Genomic DNA, 19,090 nt, shown 5'->3' with positions numbered 1-19,090 from the left:
TTGTAGGGGAATTTTATTCATAAATTTGTGAAGACGAAATCGGAAATAAGCTACCACATATTCCAGTTTCTTATGCAAAATGAACCACTAATAAAATTTATGCATTTCATGTCTACATACAAGCAACGGCTTAAAGGTTCCTTTGTTTGAATATTGTCACATCACACTAGCCTATGTATTCCTTTGTGGTTTGTTTTTTTTTTCTCTCGGATTTTCGCATTCTTCTCTTTACGCATATTGTGTTTTCGGTTTAAACATTTATGTATATGATGAAATTCAAAATATTATGGTAGGTCAGGGAGAATTTGTATATCGATTGATTTGGTCGTTTTACGTATTTATACCATCCTAGTAGTGTACCTTGTCCATAGGTTGTTATTCTATTTTAAAAGGCTAAAATTGATTTTCGAATGCATATTGGGAAAATTAAAAATAAGTACTCTTTATACTCACAATAAAGCCGGTACGTGCACTTTCACAGATGAAAATACAATCATTTCAGGGTAACTTTACTATGATATTTTAAAGACACCTTATCGAATTGATGCTTTGGATAATTCCTTCCTTATTTAAGGATGTTTCCACTTGTAAAATACAAATATAATAGGTCAGGTATAGTGTCATTCCGTATTTCAGGATCACATAGAGTACTGGTCGTTGGAACAAATCTACTTTATCAAAAGTTGTTAAAAAACAAACAAATGTTTTTTGAGTGTAAGAGAAGGGATCTTAAAGCGAAAATGTAAAGTAAAAAAATTGTCGGAAAAGCCTAGTTTTCGATTTTGTCTGCCACTGGAAAAACGAGCATTATACCAAACCCAACACTACATGCCTCTTCATATTCGTGTGTTCCTGGCAAAGACATATCTTATCCATATATTGCTATATGGCAGTGAACTTTTTATAAAAACGGATATAAGAAGCAAAAATCGTCTAAAGGCAGCTCATAAATCTATTCTGCGATATGTTTAAAACGATACGATAGCTGTTTAGTAGAGGCTTATTCGGGATGGAATTTGTGGTTTACATGAAAATTAAAGCACTTACAATGATGAACAAAATTATTTACACAAAAAATCCAACTCTACAGTAAATTTAATTTTGGCAGAAGAAATAAATAAATAAAGAAATAATAAAATAATAATTAATTAAATAAATAAATAGATAAATAAACAAATAAAAATAACTCAGTACATTACTTTTTTGTTAATTCTTACAGCAGTTTTTTATGAAATGAATCCAGTTGCATTTTTGGTAAAAAAAAGTAAAAAATATTAAGTACAATTTTTGTCGGAAGAGCGTAGTTTTCGAGATACAAACCCTTGAAAATTGGTGTAAAGATCCCCGGGCTTCGGCCGGAGTTTGAGACTTTCTCCTATGGACAGTGCCCAAAGTGGGCTAACGCAAACCCAAAGTAGAGAGGTGGACGGCCTTCGACCGGGGTTTTGAGACTTTCTCCCAGGGCTGTGGAGTCGAGCCAATATTGCTCGACTCCGACTCCGACTCCAGCATTTTTCATCAGCTCGACTCCGAGTCCGACTCCGGAGTCGACTCCGAGTAATATAACTAAATCTAATTTTAATACCACTAATTTGTAGTTCTATTGTGGGGGTACCGTAAGTGGATCGATATAAAGTATCGTATTTATTTATGTGTGCAAAAAAAGGTCTTAATTGCACATTAGATGCCAATTGAACTCTATATTTCAAGTTTAGGGCAATGTTTAATAAATAAAATAATGATATAAATACCCATCATAATATGAGAAGATACCAACAGTATATGTATTTGTGGACCAAAATTATTGATACTATCTCAAATCCTTTAAATTTGTTGCGAGCTATATAAAGGTTTATATTCCCATATGCATGAATTTGAATCTGAATCGAGTTAGACAAAATTGTATATACTTCTACAAAATCTATGTACTTAACATTTAAATCTAACGTTATGGGACGTAACACAATTTTAACAAAAAATGCAAGGAAAGTCTAAAGTCAGGCGGGCCGATTATAATATACTCTGCACAACTTTGTATTTAGATCTACATTTTGATAAAATCTCAAATCAGACTTCTACAAAATCCCGGGCAATATTTGGGAAATATTTATAATTGTTTAGACAATTTCGCAAAAATTCATTTATGATTCATTCATTGAAAAATTTGAAAATTTGAGTCATTTCTACAAGTTTTCGACTTAGAAGTGAGTATCTGTGAGCATACAATTCTGGAAAAAATGTTGCAAAATTTTATTTTCTGCAGAAACAAAATTTTGACTAAATTTTCTATAGAAATAAAATTTTGGTAAAATTTTCTATAGAAATCAAATTTTGACCAAATATATAGAAATAAAATTTTGAATAAAATTTTTATAGAAATAAAATTTGGCAAATTTTTTATAGAAATAAAAGTTTGAAAAAATTATCAATAGAAATACAATTAAAAAAAATTGTGTAGCAAAGAAAATTTTGCAAAATTTTCTATAGAAATAAAATTTTGCAAAATATTCTATAGAAACAAAATGTTGACTAAATTTTCTATAGAAATAAAATTTTGACTAAATTTGATATAGAAATAAAATTTTGACCAAATTTTTTAATACAAAAATCTATTACTATAAAATTTTGGCAAAATTTTCTATAGAAATAAAATTTTGACTTAAATTTTTATAGAAATAAAATTATCAATAGAAATAAAATTTTGAAAAAAATGTTTGTGTAACAAACAAAATTTTCCAAAATTTTCCACAGAACTAAAATTTTGCAAAATATTCTATAGAAACAAAATTTTGACTCAATTTTCTATAGAAATAAAATTTTGACTAAATTTCTATAGGAAAAAATATTTCTATAGTAATAAAATGTTGAATAAATTTTTTATAGAACAAAACTTTTTATAGAAATAACATTTTGACAAAATTTTCTATAAAAAAAACTTTGAAAAAATTTTCTGTAAATATTCCACATATGTATATGGCCTTAAAATAAAATAAAAAAAATAATTTCGATTGTTCGATTGATATGAGCATTAAAATGGATCGATACAGCCCATCTGCTAGTCTAACATTCTAGGAAACATAAAAAGATAGCCGTAATTGGCTGTAATCATGCTGTACATAGATCGAATGAATAACGCAATGGAATCTAATTTGCGTAAAAACGTGCTTAGTTACAAAAATGTGAAGTGTTTTAAAAAATTTGGTTTAGCCGGAGTCGGAGTCGAGCAAAATTTTTACGACTCCGACTCCGACTCCAGCAAAATCTTCAGACTCCGACTTCAAGACTCCGACTCCGACTCCGTCTCCACAGCCCTGCTTTCTCCTATGGATAGAGTCCAAAGTGGGCTAACACTAACCCAAAGTGTAAATGTGTACGACCTTTGTCCGGGGTTTGAGACTTTCTCCTATGGACAGAGTCCAAAGTGGACTAACGCGAACCCAGGACCTCTCCAGATCCATGTTATTCTAAATATATTACTTTTAGGATGATTATGTGCGACGGATAGTAAATCATTTCCGAAACCACTTAAAAAAGTTTTAAAACTCTCAGAAATTTCTTCAACATTACTGGGAGATATGTCCGCCTTGCATACAAAGTATAGGTGTGTGCGTGAGTGAAACTTCAGTCACACTCTTTTACTTTTAATATCTCACGCTCTCGCACAATTCACGACAATTCACGTGACTCACGACAAATTCCCGAGACTCACGATATTTTCCAACCGGGAATGAGCAACGGTAACAAAATTCATGAATAGAATATAGTTCGACAGCTAAATTAATTTTAGTTAAAGAATTAAAACTTGTTTTTTGTGAGCTTGATTTTCTAGAAATTTTATTCACACACATTCACGAAACGATTTTATTTCTCACGCACGACATATTTGTTTAAGTCCCATTCACGAACATTCACTAGTGTTGCTTCAGATTTCGTTCACGATTCACGTGATTCACGCACGAATCACACGCATACCTCTAATACAAAGGGCCATGGTTCCAATCCTAGTTCCGAACATTATACAAGCTTTTCAGCGGTGGTTTATCCCGTATCAGTAATGCTGGTGAAATTTCTGAGTGTTTCAAAACTTCTCTAAGTCTTTTCAAGGCAATGTGAAATACCCTTCGTCTATAAAATGATGTATCTTGTTCCTAACCTAGCTTAGCTAGATAGGTATCTATTGCATGTAACAAAGTAATTGCAAAGGGTTAAATTCCTCCTGTCCTACGTACGTACTCCTATCCTTAGACACGGGCTTAATATTATGCGATTTCTTCTGTCGTTGGCACAGCTTCCTGCTCTATCAGTGGCTATGTTAAGCAGGAACACTTTCAGAAGCGCACACAATCCATACACAAAAAAAATCTGATTCAATAATTGAAATGCATTCAATTACAGAAATGATAGTATCAAAAAATTAATTGATACATTTCACGAAAAATTTTTCAAATAATATTTTAGTTGTGTTTTAAAAAGTATTCAGTTATCAATTAATTTCGTGATTGAATCAGAAAAAGAATTATAGTGTTTGGCTTTTTTTTTTCAATTAAAAAATTTGTTGAATCAATTAAATTTTTAATTGAATATTTTTAATACTCAATTAAGACTTTAATTTAAACACATCTCACCGAAACAGAATAGTCCAGAAGTTCCACGGTTTACACAAGAAGTATACAAAGTACGTTTCCCAAGAACACTCCACCAACCAGTTATGTCAGATAAATCCGCTGAGAAGAGGCCGCAGCTCGACCATAGAAATCAGTGAATCAGTATTAGACTTCTATTCAATTATACTTACGTCCATTTTCATGTAGCTCCGTTAGGCTTCAACTACTAGTTAACAGAAAGAAAATTGCAAATGTTCCTAACTGGCATATCGAATGAACTTGATATGGACCAATTTTTGTGTGATTGGGGATCGATTTACCTGAGGGCTATATATAACTATAGACCGATATGAACCTAGTTAGGCATGGTGGTTAACGACCATATACTAGCACAATGTACCAAAGTTCAACTGACTCGAATGAAATTTGCTCCTCCAAGAGGCTTCAAAACCAAATCTCGGGATCGGTTTATAGGGGGGCTATATATTATTATGGACTGATATGGACCACTTTTGTCCTGGTTGTTAAATACCATATACCACGTACCAACTTTCAACCAGATCGGATGAATTTTGCTATTCAAAAGGCACCGGAGGTCAAATCTGGGGATCGGTTTATATGGGTGCTATATATAATTATGGACTGATATGAACCAATTCCTGCATGGTTGTTGGATACCATATACTAACATCACGTACCAAATTTCAACATAATCAGATGAATTTTGCTCTCCAAGGGGCTCTGGAGGTCAAATATGGGGATCGGTTTATATGGAGGCTATATATAATTATGGACCGATTTCGACCAATTTTTGCATGGGTGTTTGAGGCCATATATTAACACCACGTACCAAATATCAACTGAATCAGATGAATATTGGTCTTCCAAGTGGCTTCGGAGGTCAAATCTGGTGATCGGTTTATATGGGGGCTATATATAATTATGGACCGATGTGGACCAATTTTTGCATAGTCATTAGAGACCATATACTTACATCATGTACCAAATTTCAGTCGGATCGGATGAAATTTTCTTCACTTAGAGGCTCCACAAACCAAATCTGGGGATCGGTTTATATGGGGGCTATATATAATTATGGACCGATATGTACCAATTTTTGCATGGTCATTAGAGACCATATACTAACATCATGTACCAAATTTCAGTCGGATCGGATGAAATTTGCTTCTCTTAGAGACTCCGCAAGCCAAATCCGGGGGATCGGTTTATATGGGGGCTATATATAATTATAGACCGATGTGGACCAATTTTGCATGGTTGTTAAGGACCATATACTAACACCATGTACCAAATTTCAGCCGGATCGGATGAAATTTGCTTCTTTTAGAGGGTCTGCCATCCAAATTTGGGAGTCCATTTATATGGGGGCTATACGTAAAAGTAGACCGATATGGCCCATTTGTAATACCATCCGACCTAAATCAATAACAACTACTTGTGCCAAGTTTGAAGTCGATAGCTTGTTTCGTTCGGAAGTTTGCGTGATTTCAACAGACGGACGGACGGACAGGCTCAGATCGACTCAGAATTTCACCACGACCCAGAATATATATACTTTATGGGGTCTTAGAGCAATATTTCGATGTGTTACAAACGAAATGACAAAGTTAATATACCCCCATCCTATGATGGAGGGTATAAAAAACCATGTTATAAAAATTTAATTAAAAGAACTTCCTGGGTTGTTAAAATAAAGAACATCATTGGGAGTGCATCTTCTGGAAGTGTTTTTAAAGTTGTACCTTTGGAAGAACTTCCAAATTTTTTTTGATGGGTAGTTAACCGAAAGAAAATTGCTAATGTCTTCTCTCCGTTTAACTTTAACTGAAAAATTTTCTAACGAAGCTACATAAAAATGGCCATTAATATGGTAATTAAAAGCCATATTAAATTAAACGACTCGACTTGTAGTTAAAGCGTTATGGTGTTTGTATTAGACATCTATATCGTATAACTGTCAGCCAAATGCTATGTGTTGCTCTGGTTTAAACGATAGAAACCTTATTAGTTGTCTAAAAATATTATTTTACCACGCTTAAATTAACACAAAATTTTTCCATCTTAAAAAATTTCGTCTTTAGAACTAAATATTCTGATATCTAATTTTAACTCACAAATTTACAAATTAGAAGCATACATATTCTATGGTCCATAATATAGTAATCGTCTTAAGAGGAAATTGTTATTAAATATTTAATGAAAATATAAAATTCTCCGCTATATATGTAAAGAGTTTTGGGTAATATTTACACGTGTTTATGATTTCATACAATACTTGATATTTTGTCGCTTCGTATCCCCATTGACACCATTTAATGTGAGTCAAGATACCTATCATAAAAAAACTTTCCAAGCTAGTAGTTGAACATGCTGCAATTGTGTATTTCCCATATGCATAAAACTATTTTTCCACAAGGACTTAATGAAACCTTGAATACCTTTTTATTTACCAGAAACATATATACATATATATTATTCCATCAACGTTCAGATACTAAAACAACTTCTACTAGAGTAAAATGAGGGTAGGTTATTATACCATTGCTTTTGTGTTTATAGAGGATACGGTCCTTTATGTTCTACTCTCTAATGGCTTTTCATTATATGCGCGACTATGTGGCATCACAACAATAGATTGTATGAAAAAGGCTTCTAGTGCCCTAGAACACGCACTATTCCCCAAACCTCCAAGTATTCTCTTTCGAATGGAAGCAACAGGTTACAGACAACATGTCGTTACATAGGTTTAAAGTAGAAGAGATATAAAAATAGTAGAAAAAAATCTTTTTGAGAATTTAAATTAAAAAAGTAAACAAATTGAGTTCATAATAAAATATGTGAACCATTAAAAATGTTTCGATAAATTTATTGTGGTTTAATGGTTTCGCTATTTATCCTTAATATCAATATGTCTGACGCACTTTAACTTAAAAATATTGATACCATTGTTTGCAACTTACATTGTTTCATAAAAATCAATAAGGCAACAAGTGCTTATAAACGCAATGTATAATGGAACAAAAACAAAGGGTAGATATTAACAAAACACACCTGTTGCGCATTGCAATGACGATATCAAAATGACGTTGTGTGCATAATCGTTTATACTAAAAAGATAATCATATATTTGCTTAAAGTTTTTTATTAAATATCATATATAAATATTTAAATATATATAACTTAATAAATATTTATTCGCATAAATATTTTTCTAAAAGTACCGATTTAATTTAATCTACATTGCTTTCTTTTTCCATGAAATTAGTTACGATAAAAAGTCATACTAGTTCACGGTTTGATTTTATAAATAAATCAATTAATACATGCAAAATGTTTTAATTTGATTTAGTTGGGTTTGTATTTTTTATAAACTTTATTGGAAATTTGCTTGAAAATAAATTATATCATGTAAATTGTCTAATTATTTTTACTCAATAGGAAGGTAGAGATTAGCAAGTTTTTAATCTTTCTATTAGTTAAGATTATTTATACATATAAAGATAAGTTTTTGTATTTTGCTAACCACAGTGGTTCCAAATCGCTTTTTTTATAGAAATAATTCCGCGACTTTTGAATGGATAAAGATATTAACATTTTTCTTTGTGTGAAAGCGGAGGTGTTTTACTCTAAGCTTGCAAGCTTGCGGTTCCCTACTGCGTCTATGGGCTGTCTTATAGGCGTTGAAAGTTGGTCATTGACATTAGCGTAGCTAGACAATTTTCCTAGGGGGCCATAGCCCCCTAGCTAAAAATTAATGGACTGAAGTTATAGGTTCAATTAATGGTTTATTTTATAAAAATAAATAAAAAAAGTAAGGAAAGTCTAAAGTCGGGCGGGGCCGACTATATTATACCCTGCACCACTTTGTAGATCTAAATTTTCGATACCATATCACATCCGTGAAATGTGTTGGGTGCTATATATAAAGGTTTGTCCCAAATACACACATTTAAATATCACTCGATTTGGACAGAATTTGATAGACTTTTACAAAATGTATAGACTCAAAATTTAAGTTGGCTAATGCACTAGGGTGGAACACAATTTTAGCAAAAAAAAAAAAAAAATAAGTAAAGTCTAAAGTCGGGCGGGCCGACTATATTATACCCTTCACCCCTATGTAGGCCAAAATTTGTGTTACCATCTCAACTACTTCACATTTGCTGGAAGCTATATAAAGGATACAATTTTTTTATTTCTACAAAATCTCTAGAATTAAAATTTAAATGTGTAACAGTCTACCATATTTCCCCAACTCTGGTGTACGTATATATAGGAGCTATACATAATCTGAACCGATTTTTTGCTATCTATGCGAAATTTCACGTAAATGGGAGTATAACTTTGGCCCTCACGTCATATGAGGACGGAAGATATATATGGGAGCCATATCTAAATCTGAACCGATTTCAACCAAATCACGGCAAAACCCTGGATTTTGAGATGTGTGTGAAGATAAATTCGAATTTGAAATTTGCAGCAAAAACTTAGCCGAGACACAAACCAACACTAAAAATATTTTTCAAATTCGAATTTAGGATTTCAAATTCGAATTTGGATTTTTAGTATTTGGCTTATTATTTAAAAACTAAGCCGCGTGCGATATAGAGAGTAGGCTCATTGGAAAGGGCTTGAGCTCAGCTTTCATAATCACAAAAGTCTTCATTAGAAAAGTATTTGTGAAAAGCGAAAATTTGAAAACAAAATTTTCATCAAATTTTTACAACGGGCCCACTGTGCCAAAACTAAGCCGCGTGCGATATAGAGACTAGGCTCATTGGAAAGGGCTTGAGCTCAGCTTTCATAATCACAAAAGTCTTCATTAGAAAAGTATTTGTGAAAAGCGAAAATTTGAAAACAAAATTTTCATCAAATTTTTCCAACGGCCCAATTGTGCCAAAACTAAGCCGCGTGCGATATAGAGACTAGGCTCATTGGAAAGGGCTTGAGCTCAGCTTTCATAATCACAAAAGTCTTCATTAGAAAAGTATTTGTGAAAAGCGAAAATTTGAAAACAAAATTTTCATCAAATTTTTACAACGGGCCCACTGTGCCAAAACTAAGCCGCGTGCGATATAGAGACTAGGCTCATTGGAAAGGGCTTGAGCTCAGCTTTCATAATCACAAAAGTCTTCATTAGAAAAGTATTTGTGAAAAGCGAAAATTTGAAAACAAAATTTTCATCAAATTTTTACAACGGGCCCACTGTGCCAAAACTAAGCCGCGTGCGATATAGAGACTAGGCTCATTGGAAAGGGCTTGAGCTCAGCTTTCATACCCATGAAAGTCTTCATTAGAAAAGTATTTGTGAAAAGCGGAAATTTGAAAATGCTTTTTCAACAAATTTTTACAACGGAGCCCACTGTGCCAAAACTAGGCCGCGTGCGATATAGAGACTAGGCTCATTGGAAAGGGCTTGAGCTCAGCTTTCATACCCACGGAAGTCTTCATTAGAAAAGTATTTGTGAAAAGCGAAAATTTGAAAACAAAATTTTCAACAAATTTTTACAACGGGCCCATTGTGCCAAAACTAAGCCGCGTGCGATATAGAGACTAGGCTCATTGGAAAGGGCTTGAGCTCAGCTTTCATACCCACGGAAGTCTTCATTAGAAAAGTATTTGTGAAAAGCGAAAATTTGAAAACAAAATTTTCAACAAATTTTTACAACGGGCCCATGTGTGTGAAGATAAATTTTAAAATTTAACTTTAACAGAGCAAATTTAACAGGTTAACAGAGCTATGTTACGGGTTAACAGAGCTCTTTTGTGTAAAAAAATAGCGCATTTGAATTTAATTTTAGATTAAAACTTAAAAAATGGCGTTGTATGTGCATTGCAATTAAAAAAACAAATCAATAATAATAGAAAACACAATGAGTAATAACTAACTTAAAGGAATATTAGGAATATATATCTCAGAACTGTTAAAGAATGGCTGGTTGCAAAAATAAGTGGTAATAAATTGATTTGTTTAAAGTATGAAATTGGAGATAGATAGGTTGATAAAACTGGTACCACATATAGCTCTCGTCGAGTGCTATCAGAAAGTACAAGAGTTATATTCCAAATTCATTTCAGATGCGAGAAATTTTGAAATTTTAGAAATCTGGAATGGCCCACTGTGCTGGAATGGAAAAAGATAGGTTAATGAAACTGGTACCACATAAAGCCCTCGTCGAGAGCTATCAGAATATATACGTGTATTCCGAATCCATTTCAGATTCGAGCAATTTTGAATGTAAAGTTAAATGATAAAAATCTAAAGTGGCCCACTGTGCTGGAATGGAAATAGATAGGTAAATGAAACTGGTACCACATATAGACCTTTTTGGGTGCTATTAGAATCTACAAGAGTTATATTCCGAATCCATTTCAGATTCGAGAAATTTTGACTCTAAAATTAAATTTAAAAAATCTAAAATGGCCCACTGTACTGGAATGGAAAAAGATAGGTCAATGAAACTGGTACCACATATAGCCCTCGTCGAGAGCTATTAGAGTGTATAAGCGTTATATTCCAAATCCATTTCAGATTCGAGAAATTTTGATTCAAAAGAAAAATTTTATAAATATAAAATGGCCCACTGTGCTGGAATGGAGAATGATAGGCCACTGAAACTAGTTTCACATATAGCCCTCGTCGAGAGCTATTAGAATGTATAATCATTACATTCCAAATTCATTTCAAATTCAAGAAATTTTGAAATTAAAGTTAAATTTAAATTTTAAAAATATAAACTGGCCCACTGTGCTGGACTCGAAAAAGATAGGTCAACCAAACTTCTACCACAAATAGCCCTTGTCGAGTGCTATAAGAATATATAGGCATTATATTCCGAATCCATTTCAGATTCGAGAAATTTTGAAATTAAAGTTAAATTTTAAAAGTCTGAAATGGCCCACTGTGCTGTGGAATGGGGGAAAGATAGGTCAATGAAACTGGTACCACATATAGCCCTCGTTGAGAGCTATCAGAATATATATTTGCTATATTCTAAATTTATTTCGAAATATTGTCAAAATTAGAAATAAATTACGACATATTCTCCTTTTGAAATTTACCTCTGTAACTGTGTAGCAAAATGTGTTAAACCTCGTTGTTATTAATATAACATAACATACTTTACTCTGAGAGTCGCTCTCTTGATTCGACTCTCAACAGATGTTGTGAAAATAACATAGCAGTGTCTCACTTTTACCTCATGTATTTTTGAAGTTAAATTTTAAAATAGAAAAATTCAATTTTTTCAAAATCGTTAAAAGATAGGCAAATGAAATTAACGTCAATAATAGTTCTTATCAAGATCTATCAGAATATGTAAACATTATATTCCGAATCCATTTCAGATTTGAGAAATTTTGACTCTAAAATTAAATTTTAAAAATCTAAAATGGCCCACTGTGCTGGAATGGGAAAAGATAGGTTAATGAAACTGGTAGTACAAATAGCCCTCGTCGAGAGCTATCAGAATTTATAAGAATTATATTCCAAATCCATTTGAGATTCGAAAATTTTTGAAATTAAAGTTAAATTTTAAAAATATGGTATGGCCCATTGTGCTGGAATGGGGAAAGATAGGTTAATGAAACTGGTACCACATATAGCCCTCGTCGAGAGCTATTAGAGTGTATAAGCGTTATATTCCAAATCCATTTCAGATTCGACCAATTTTGAATGTAAAGTTAAATGATAAAAATCTAAAGTGGCCCACTGTGCTGGATTACAAATAGGTAGGTAAATGAAACTGGTACCACATATAGGCCTTGTTGGGCGCTATTAGAATCTACAAGAGTTATATTCCGAATCCATTTCAGATTCGAGAAATTTTGACTCTAAAATTAAATTTTAAAAATCTAAAATGGCCCACTGTACTGGAATGGAAAAAGATAGGTCAATGAAACTGGTACCACATATAGTCCTCGTTGAGTACTATCAAAATGTATAATTGGAATATTCTAAATTTATTTCGAAATATTGCGAAAATTAATAAAAAAATAGACATATTTTCCTTTTAAAATAAACCTCTGTGACTGTTTAGCAAAATATGTTAACCGTCGCTATTATTAAAATAACATAACATACTTTACTATGAGACTCGCTCTCTTGTTTTGTTTACAGATTCGACTCTTAACAGATGTTGTGAAAATAACATAGCAGTGTCTCACCATTACCTCATGTATTTTTGAAGTTAAATTTTAAAATAGAAAAATTCAATTTTTTCAAAATCGTAAAAAGATAGGCGAATGAAATTAACGTCAATAATAGTTCTTATCTAGATCTATCAGAATATGTAAGCTGTATATTCCGAATCCATTTCAGATTGGAGAAATTTTGAATATAAAGTTAAATTTTAAAAATCTCAAATGACCCACTGTGGTGGACACGAAAAAGATAGGTTAATGAAACTAGTACCATATATAACCCTCGTCGAGAGCTATCAGAATATATAAGCATTATATTCCAAATCCATTTCAGATTCGAGAAATTTTGACTCTAAAGTTAAATTTTAAAAATCGCAAATGGCCCACTGTGCTGGAATGGGAAAAGATAGGTTAATGAAACTGGTAGTACATATAGCCCTCGCCGAGAGCTATCAGAATTTATAAGCACTATATTCCAAATCAATTTCAGATTCGAGAAATTTTGAAATTAAAGTTAAATTTTATTATTGACGTTAATTTCATTCGCCTATCTTTTTACGATTTTGAAAAAATTTAACTTTTCTATTTTAAAATTTAATTTCAAAAATACTTGAGTTAATAGTGAGACACTGCTATGTTATTTTCACAATATCTGTTGAGAGTCGAATCAAGAGAGCGACTCTCAGAGTAAAGTATGTTATGTTATATTAATAACAGCGAGGTTTAACACATTTTGCTACGCAGTCACAGAGGTAAATTTCAAAAGGAAAATATGTCTATTTTATTTCTAATTTTGACAATATTTCGAAATAAATTTAGAATATAGCAATTATATATTCTGATACCTCTCGACGAAGGCTATATGTGGTAGCAATTTCATTGACCTATCTTTCTCCCATTCCACAGCACAGTGGGCCATTTGAGATTTTTAAAATTTAACTTTAATTTCAAAATTTCTCGAATCTGAAATTGATTTGGAATATAGTGCTTATAAATTCTGATAGCTCTCGGCGAGGGCTATATGTACTACCAGTTTCATTAACCTATCTTTTCCCATTCCAGCACAGTGGGCCATTTGCGATTTTTAAAATTTAACTTTAGAGTCAAAATTTCTCGAATCTGAAATGGATTTGGAATATAATGCTTATATATTCTGATAGCTCTCGACGAGGGTTATATATGGTACTAGTTTCATTAACCTATCTTTTTCGTGTCCACCACAGTGGGTCATTTGAGATTTTTAAAATTTAACTTTATATTCAAAATTTCTCCAATCTGAAATGGATAAGAACTATTATTGACGTTAATTTCATTCGCCTATCTTTTTACGATTTTGAAAAAATTGAATTTTTCTATTTTAAAATTTAACTTCAAAAATACATGAGGTAATGGTGAGATACTGCTATGTTATTTTCACAACATCTGTTAAGAGTCGAATCTGTAAACAAAACAAGAGAGCGAGTCTCATAGTAAAGTATGTTATGTTATTTTAATAATAGCGACGGTTAACATATTTTGCTAAACAGTCACAGAGGTTTATTTTAAAAGGAAAATATGTCTATTTTTTTATTAATTTTCGCAATATTTCGAAATAAATTTAGAATATTCCAATTATACATTTTGATAGTACTCAACGAGGACTATATGTGGTACCAGTTTCATTGACCTATCTTTTTCCATTCCAGTACAGTGGGCCATTTTAGATTTTTAAAATTTAATTTTAGAGTCAAAATTTCTCGAATCTGAAATGGATTCGGAATATAACTCTTGTAGATTCTAATAGCGCCCAACAAGGCCTATATGTGGTACCAGTTTCATTTACCTACCTATTTGTAATCCAGCACAGTGGGCCACTTTAGATTTTTATCATTTAACTTTACATTCAAAATTGCTCGAATCTGAAATGGATTTGGAATATAACGCTTATACACTCTAATAGCTCTCGACGAGGGCTATATGTGGTACCAGTTTCATTAACCTATCTTTCCCCATTCCAGCACAATGGGCCATACCATATTTTTAAAATTTAACTTTAATTTCAAAAATTTTCGAATCTCAAATGGATTTGGAATATAATTCTTATAAATTCTGATAGCTCTCGACGAGGGCTATTTGTACTACCAGTTTCATTAACCTATCTTTTCCCATTCCAGCACAGTGGGCCATTTTAGATTTTTAAAATTTAATTTTAGAGTCAAAATTTCTCAAATCTGAAATGGATTCGGAATATAATGTTTACATATTCTGATAGATCTTGATAAGAACTATTATTGACGTTAATTTCATTTGCCTATCTTTTAACGATTTTGAAAAAATTGAATTTTTCTATTTTAAAATTTAACTTCAAAAATACATGAGGTAAAAGTGAGACACTGCTATGTTATTTTCACAACATCTGTTGAGAGTCGAATCAAGAGAGCGACTCTCAGAGTAAAGTATGTTATGTTATATTAATAACAGCGAGGTTTAACACATTTTGCTACACAGTTACAGAGGTAAATTTCAAAAGGAGAATATGTCGTAATTTATTTCTAATTTTGACAATATTTCGAAATAAATTTAGAATATAGCAAATATATATTCTGATAGCTCTCAACGAGGGCTATATGTGGTACCAGTTTCATTGACCTATCTTTCCCCCATTCCACAGCACAGTGGGCCATTTCAGACTTTTAAAATTTAACTTTAATTTCAAAATTTCTCGAATCTGAAATGGATTCGGAATATAATGCCTATATATTCTTATAGCACTCGACAAGGGCTATTTGTGGTAGAAGTTTGGTTGACCTATCTTTTTCGAGTCCAGCACAGTGGGCCAGTTTATATTTTTAAAATTTAAATTTAACTTTAATTTCAAAATTTCTTGAATTTGAAATGAATTTGGAATGTAATGATTATACATTCTAATAGCTCTCGACGAGGGCTATATGTGAAACTAGTTTCAGTGGCCTATCATTCTCCATTCCAGCACAGTGGGCCATTTTATATTTATAAAATTTTTCTTTTGAATCAAAATTTCTCGAATCTGAAATGGATTTGGAATATAACGCTTATACACTCTAATAGCTCTCGACGAGGGCTATATGTGGTACCAGTTTCATTGACCTATCTTTTTCCATTCCAGTATAGTGGGCCATTTTAGATTTTTTAAATTTAATTTTAGAGTCAAAATTTCTCGAATCTGAAATGGATTCGGAATATAACTCTTGTAGATTCTAATAGCACCCAAAAAGGTCTATATGTGGTACCAGTTTCATTTACCTATCTATTTCCATTCCAGCACAGTGGGCCACTTTAGATTTTTATCATTTAACTTTACATTCAAAATTGCTCGAATCTGAAATGGATTCGGAATACAACACGTATATATTCTGATAGCTCTCGACGAGGGCTTTATGTGGTACCAGTTTCATTAACCTATCTTTTTCCATTCCAGCACAGTGGGCCATTCCAGATTTCTAAAATTTCAAAATTTCTCGCATCTGAAATGAATTTGGAATATAACTCTTGTACTTTCTGATAGCACTCGACGAGAGCTATATGTGGTACCAGTTTTATCAACCTATCTATCTCCAATTTCATACTTTAAACAAATCAATTTATTACCACTTATTTTTGCAACCAGCCATTCTTTAACAGTTCTGAGATATATATTCCTAATATTCCTTTAAGTTAGTTATTACTCATTGTGTTTTCTATTATTATTGATTTGTTTTTTTAATTGCAATGCACATACAACGCCATTTTTTAAGTTTTAATCTAAAATTAAATTCAAATGCGCTATTTTTTTACACAAAAGAGCTCTGTTAACCCGTAACATAGCTCTGTTAACCTGTTAAATTTGCTCTGTTAAAGTTAAATTTTAAAATTTATCTTCACACACATAACGGGCCCATTGTGCCAAAACTAAGCCGCGTGCGATATAGAGACTAGGCTCATTGGAAAGGGCTTGAGCTCAGCTTTCATACCCACGGAAGTCTTCATTAGAAAAGTATTTGTGAAAAGCGAAAATTTGAAAACAAAATTTTCAACAAATTTTTACAACGGGCCCATTGTGCCAAAACTAAGCCGCGTGCGATATAGAGACTAGGCTCATTGGAAAGGGCTTGAGCTCAGCTTTCATACCCATGAAAGTCTTCATTAGAAAAGTATTTGTGAAAAGCGGAAATTTGAAAATGCTTTTTCAACAAATTTTTACAACGAAGCCCATTGTGCCAAAACTAGGCCGCGTGCGATATAGAGACTAGGCTCATTGGAAAGGGCTTGAGCTCAGCTTTCATACCCACGGAAGTCTTCATTAGAAAAGTATTTGTGAAAAGCGAAAATTTGAAAACAAAATTTTCATCAAATTTTTACAACGGGCCCACTGTGCCAAAACTAAGCCGCGTGCGATATAGAGACTAGGCTCATTGGAAAGGGCTTGAGCTCAGATTTCATAATCACAAAAGTCTTCATTAGAAAAGTATTTGTGAAAAGCGAAAATTTGAAAACAAAATTTTCAACAAATTTTTACAACGGGCCCACTGTGCCAAAACTAAGCCGCGTGCGATATAGAGACTAGGCTCATTGGAAAGGGCTTGAGCTCAGCTTTCATACCCATGAAAGTCTTCATTAGAAAAGTATTTGTGAAAAGCGAAAATTTGAAAACAAAATTTTCAACAAATTTTTACAACGGGCCCACTGTGCCAAAACTAAGCCGCGTGCGATATAGAGACTAGGCTCATTGGAAAGGGCTTGAGCTCAGCTTTCATACCCATGAAAGTCTTCATTAGAAAAGTATTTGTGAAAAGCGGAAATTTGAAAATGCTTTTTCATCAAATTTTTACAACGGAGCCCACTGTGCCAAAACTAGGCCGCGTGCGATATAGAGACTAGGCTCATTGGAAAGGGCTTGAGCTCAGCTTTCATACCCACGGAAGTCTTCATTAGAAAAGTATTTGTGAAAAGCGAAAATTTGAAAACAAAATTTTCATCAAATTTTTACAACGGGCCCACTGTGCCAAAACTAAGCCGCGTGCGATATAGAGACTAGGCTCATTGGAAAGGGCTTGAGCTCAGCTTTCATAATCACAAAAGTCTTAATTAGAAAAGTATTTGTGAAAAGCGAAAATTTGAAAACAAAATTTTCAACAAATTTTTCCAACGGCCCAATTGTGCCAAAACTGTGCCGCGTGCGGTATAGAGACTAGGCTCATTGGAAAGGGCTTGAGCTCACCTTTCAGACCCACAATAGTCTTCACCATATAGATGTAATTAAATTTTAAAGTTTTATTTAAAGGATAAACAATTTCTCAATATTGTCAATATTCTTTTTTGTATACACACAAAAATTTTTTTTTCTAATTCAATCACGAAATTAATTGATACATTTAATTATTTAATTGAAATTTCTTAAATCACAAAAATGGCATTAAAAAAATTAATTGATATTAAGAGCAAATTTGAATTAATTTTTTAAATGACTAAATTAAAAATTTAATTGATGTTGATTGCAAAACTCAATTAATTTTTTCATTAAAAAGTTAATTGTATCAATTAGTTTTTTACTTAAAAATTTTAAGATTGTTAATTAATTTAATGTTTCCATCTTGATTAAAAAGTTAATTGGATCAGTTAATTTATTAATTGGAAAATTTTTCACCTTCTATCAACTTTTTCAAAGGAAATGTGTTGAAGATATTTTTTCTGCGTAGGACTCACACTTTGGGAACAGCTGTTATTTATCAATAAACTTTTATGTTCACTGCGTTTGAATGCGAAAAACCAAATTTTGATATATCGCAAAATCAATTGCTCCAATCAAATTTTAACTAAATTTTTTTTTATCACGAAAATGATAATATCAATCACCTATAACAACTAAAAAATTAGTTGTTCCAATTCAATTTTGCAATTGAATTTGGTTTTAACTAAATAAATAATGAAATCAATTAAATTGTGATTAAATAGATTTTAAATTAAATTATTAATTAAAACTTTAATTTAAAATATATTGGTGGTATTTTTGCTGCGTGATGAAGATTTTGTTGATTCGCGGTTCCGAATCATTTTTTCCGCAAATTTAATTATTCAATTAAATCCAATTGATTCCATTAAAAGTGTAATTGATTACGATTGCAAAACACTATTTTTTCACTGAAGCAATTTTATTTTTATTGAAATTGCTTACATAAAGAAGTAGATAGCATCAATCACAAATTACAAAAATACTTAATTAATTCGGAATTTACAATCAATTGTAGTGTTGATTCAATTAATTTTTAAATTATGCCAATAAACTGTTTATTGTCTCATTACTCATTTATAATTAATTAAACTACAAA

At 32.0% G+C, this 19,090-nt stretch overlaps 1 protein-coding gene across 1 annotated transcript in view; it reads left to right on the top strand.

Annotated features, from left to right (window-relative positions):
* Positions 1-19,090, top strand: part of c11.1 (maestro heat like repeat family protein c11.1) — a 71,661-nt gene that overhangs the window by 791 nt on the left and 51,780 nt on the right. The gene's annotated exons all lie outside the window — the stretch shown is intronic.

This window comes from Haematobia irritans, chromosome 3, assembly GCF_050003625.1.
Source record: "Haematobia irritans isolate KBUSLIRL chromosome 3, ASM5000362v1, whole genome shotgun sequence".
NCBI classification, from domain to species: Eukaryota; Metazoa; Arthropoda; class Insecta; order Diptera; family Muscidae; genus Haematobia; species Haematobia irritans.
The sequence above is the reverse complement of the archived record's forward strand: the minus strand, read 5'-3'. Positions and strand labels throughout refer to the sequence as shown.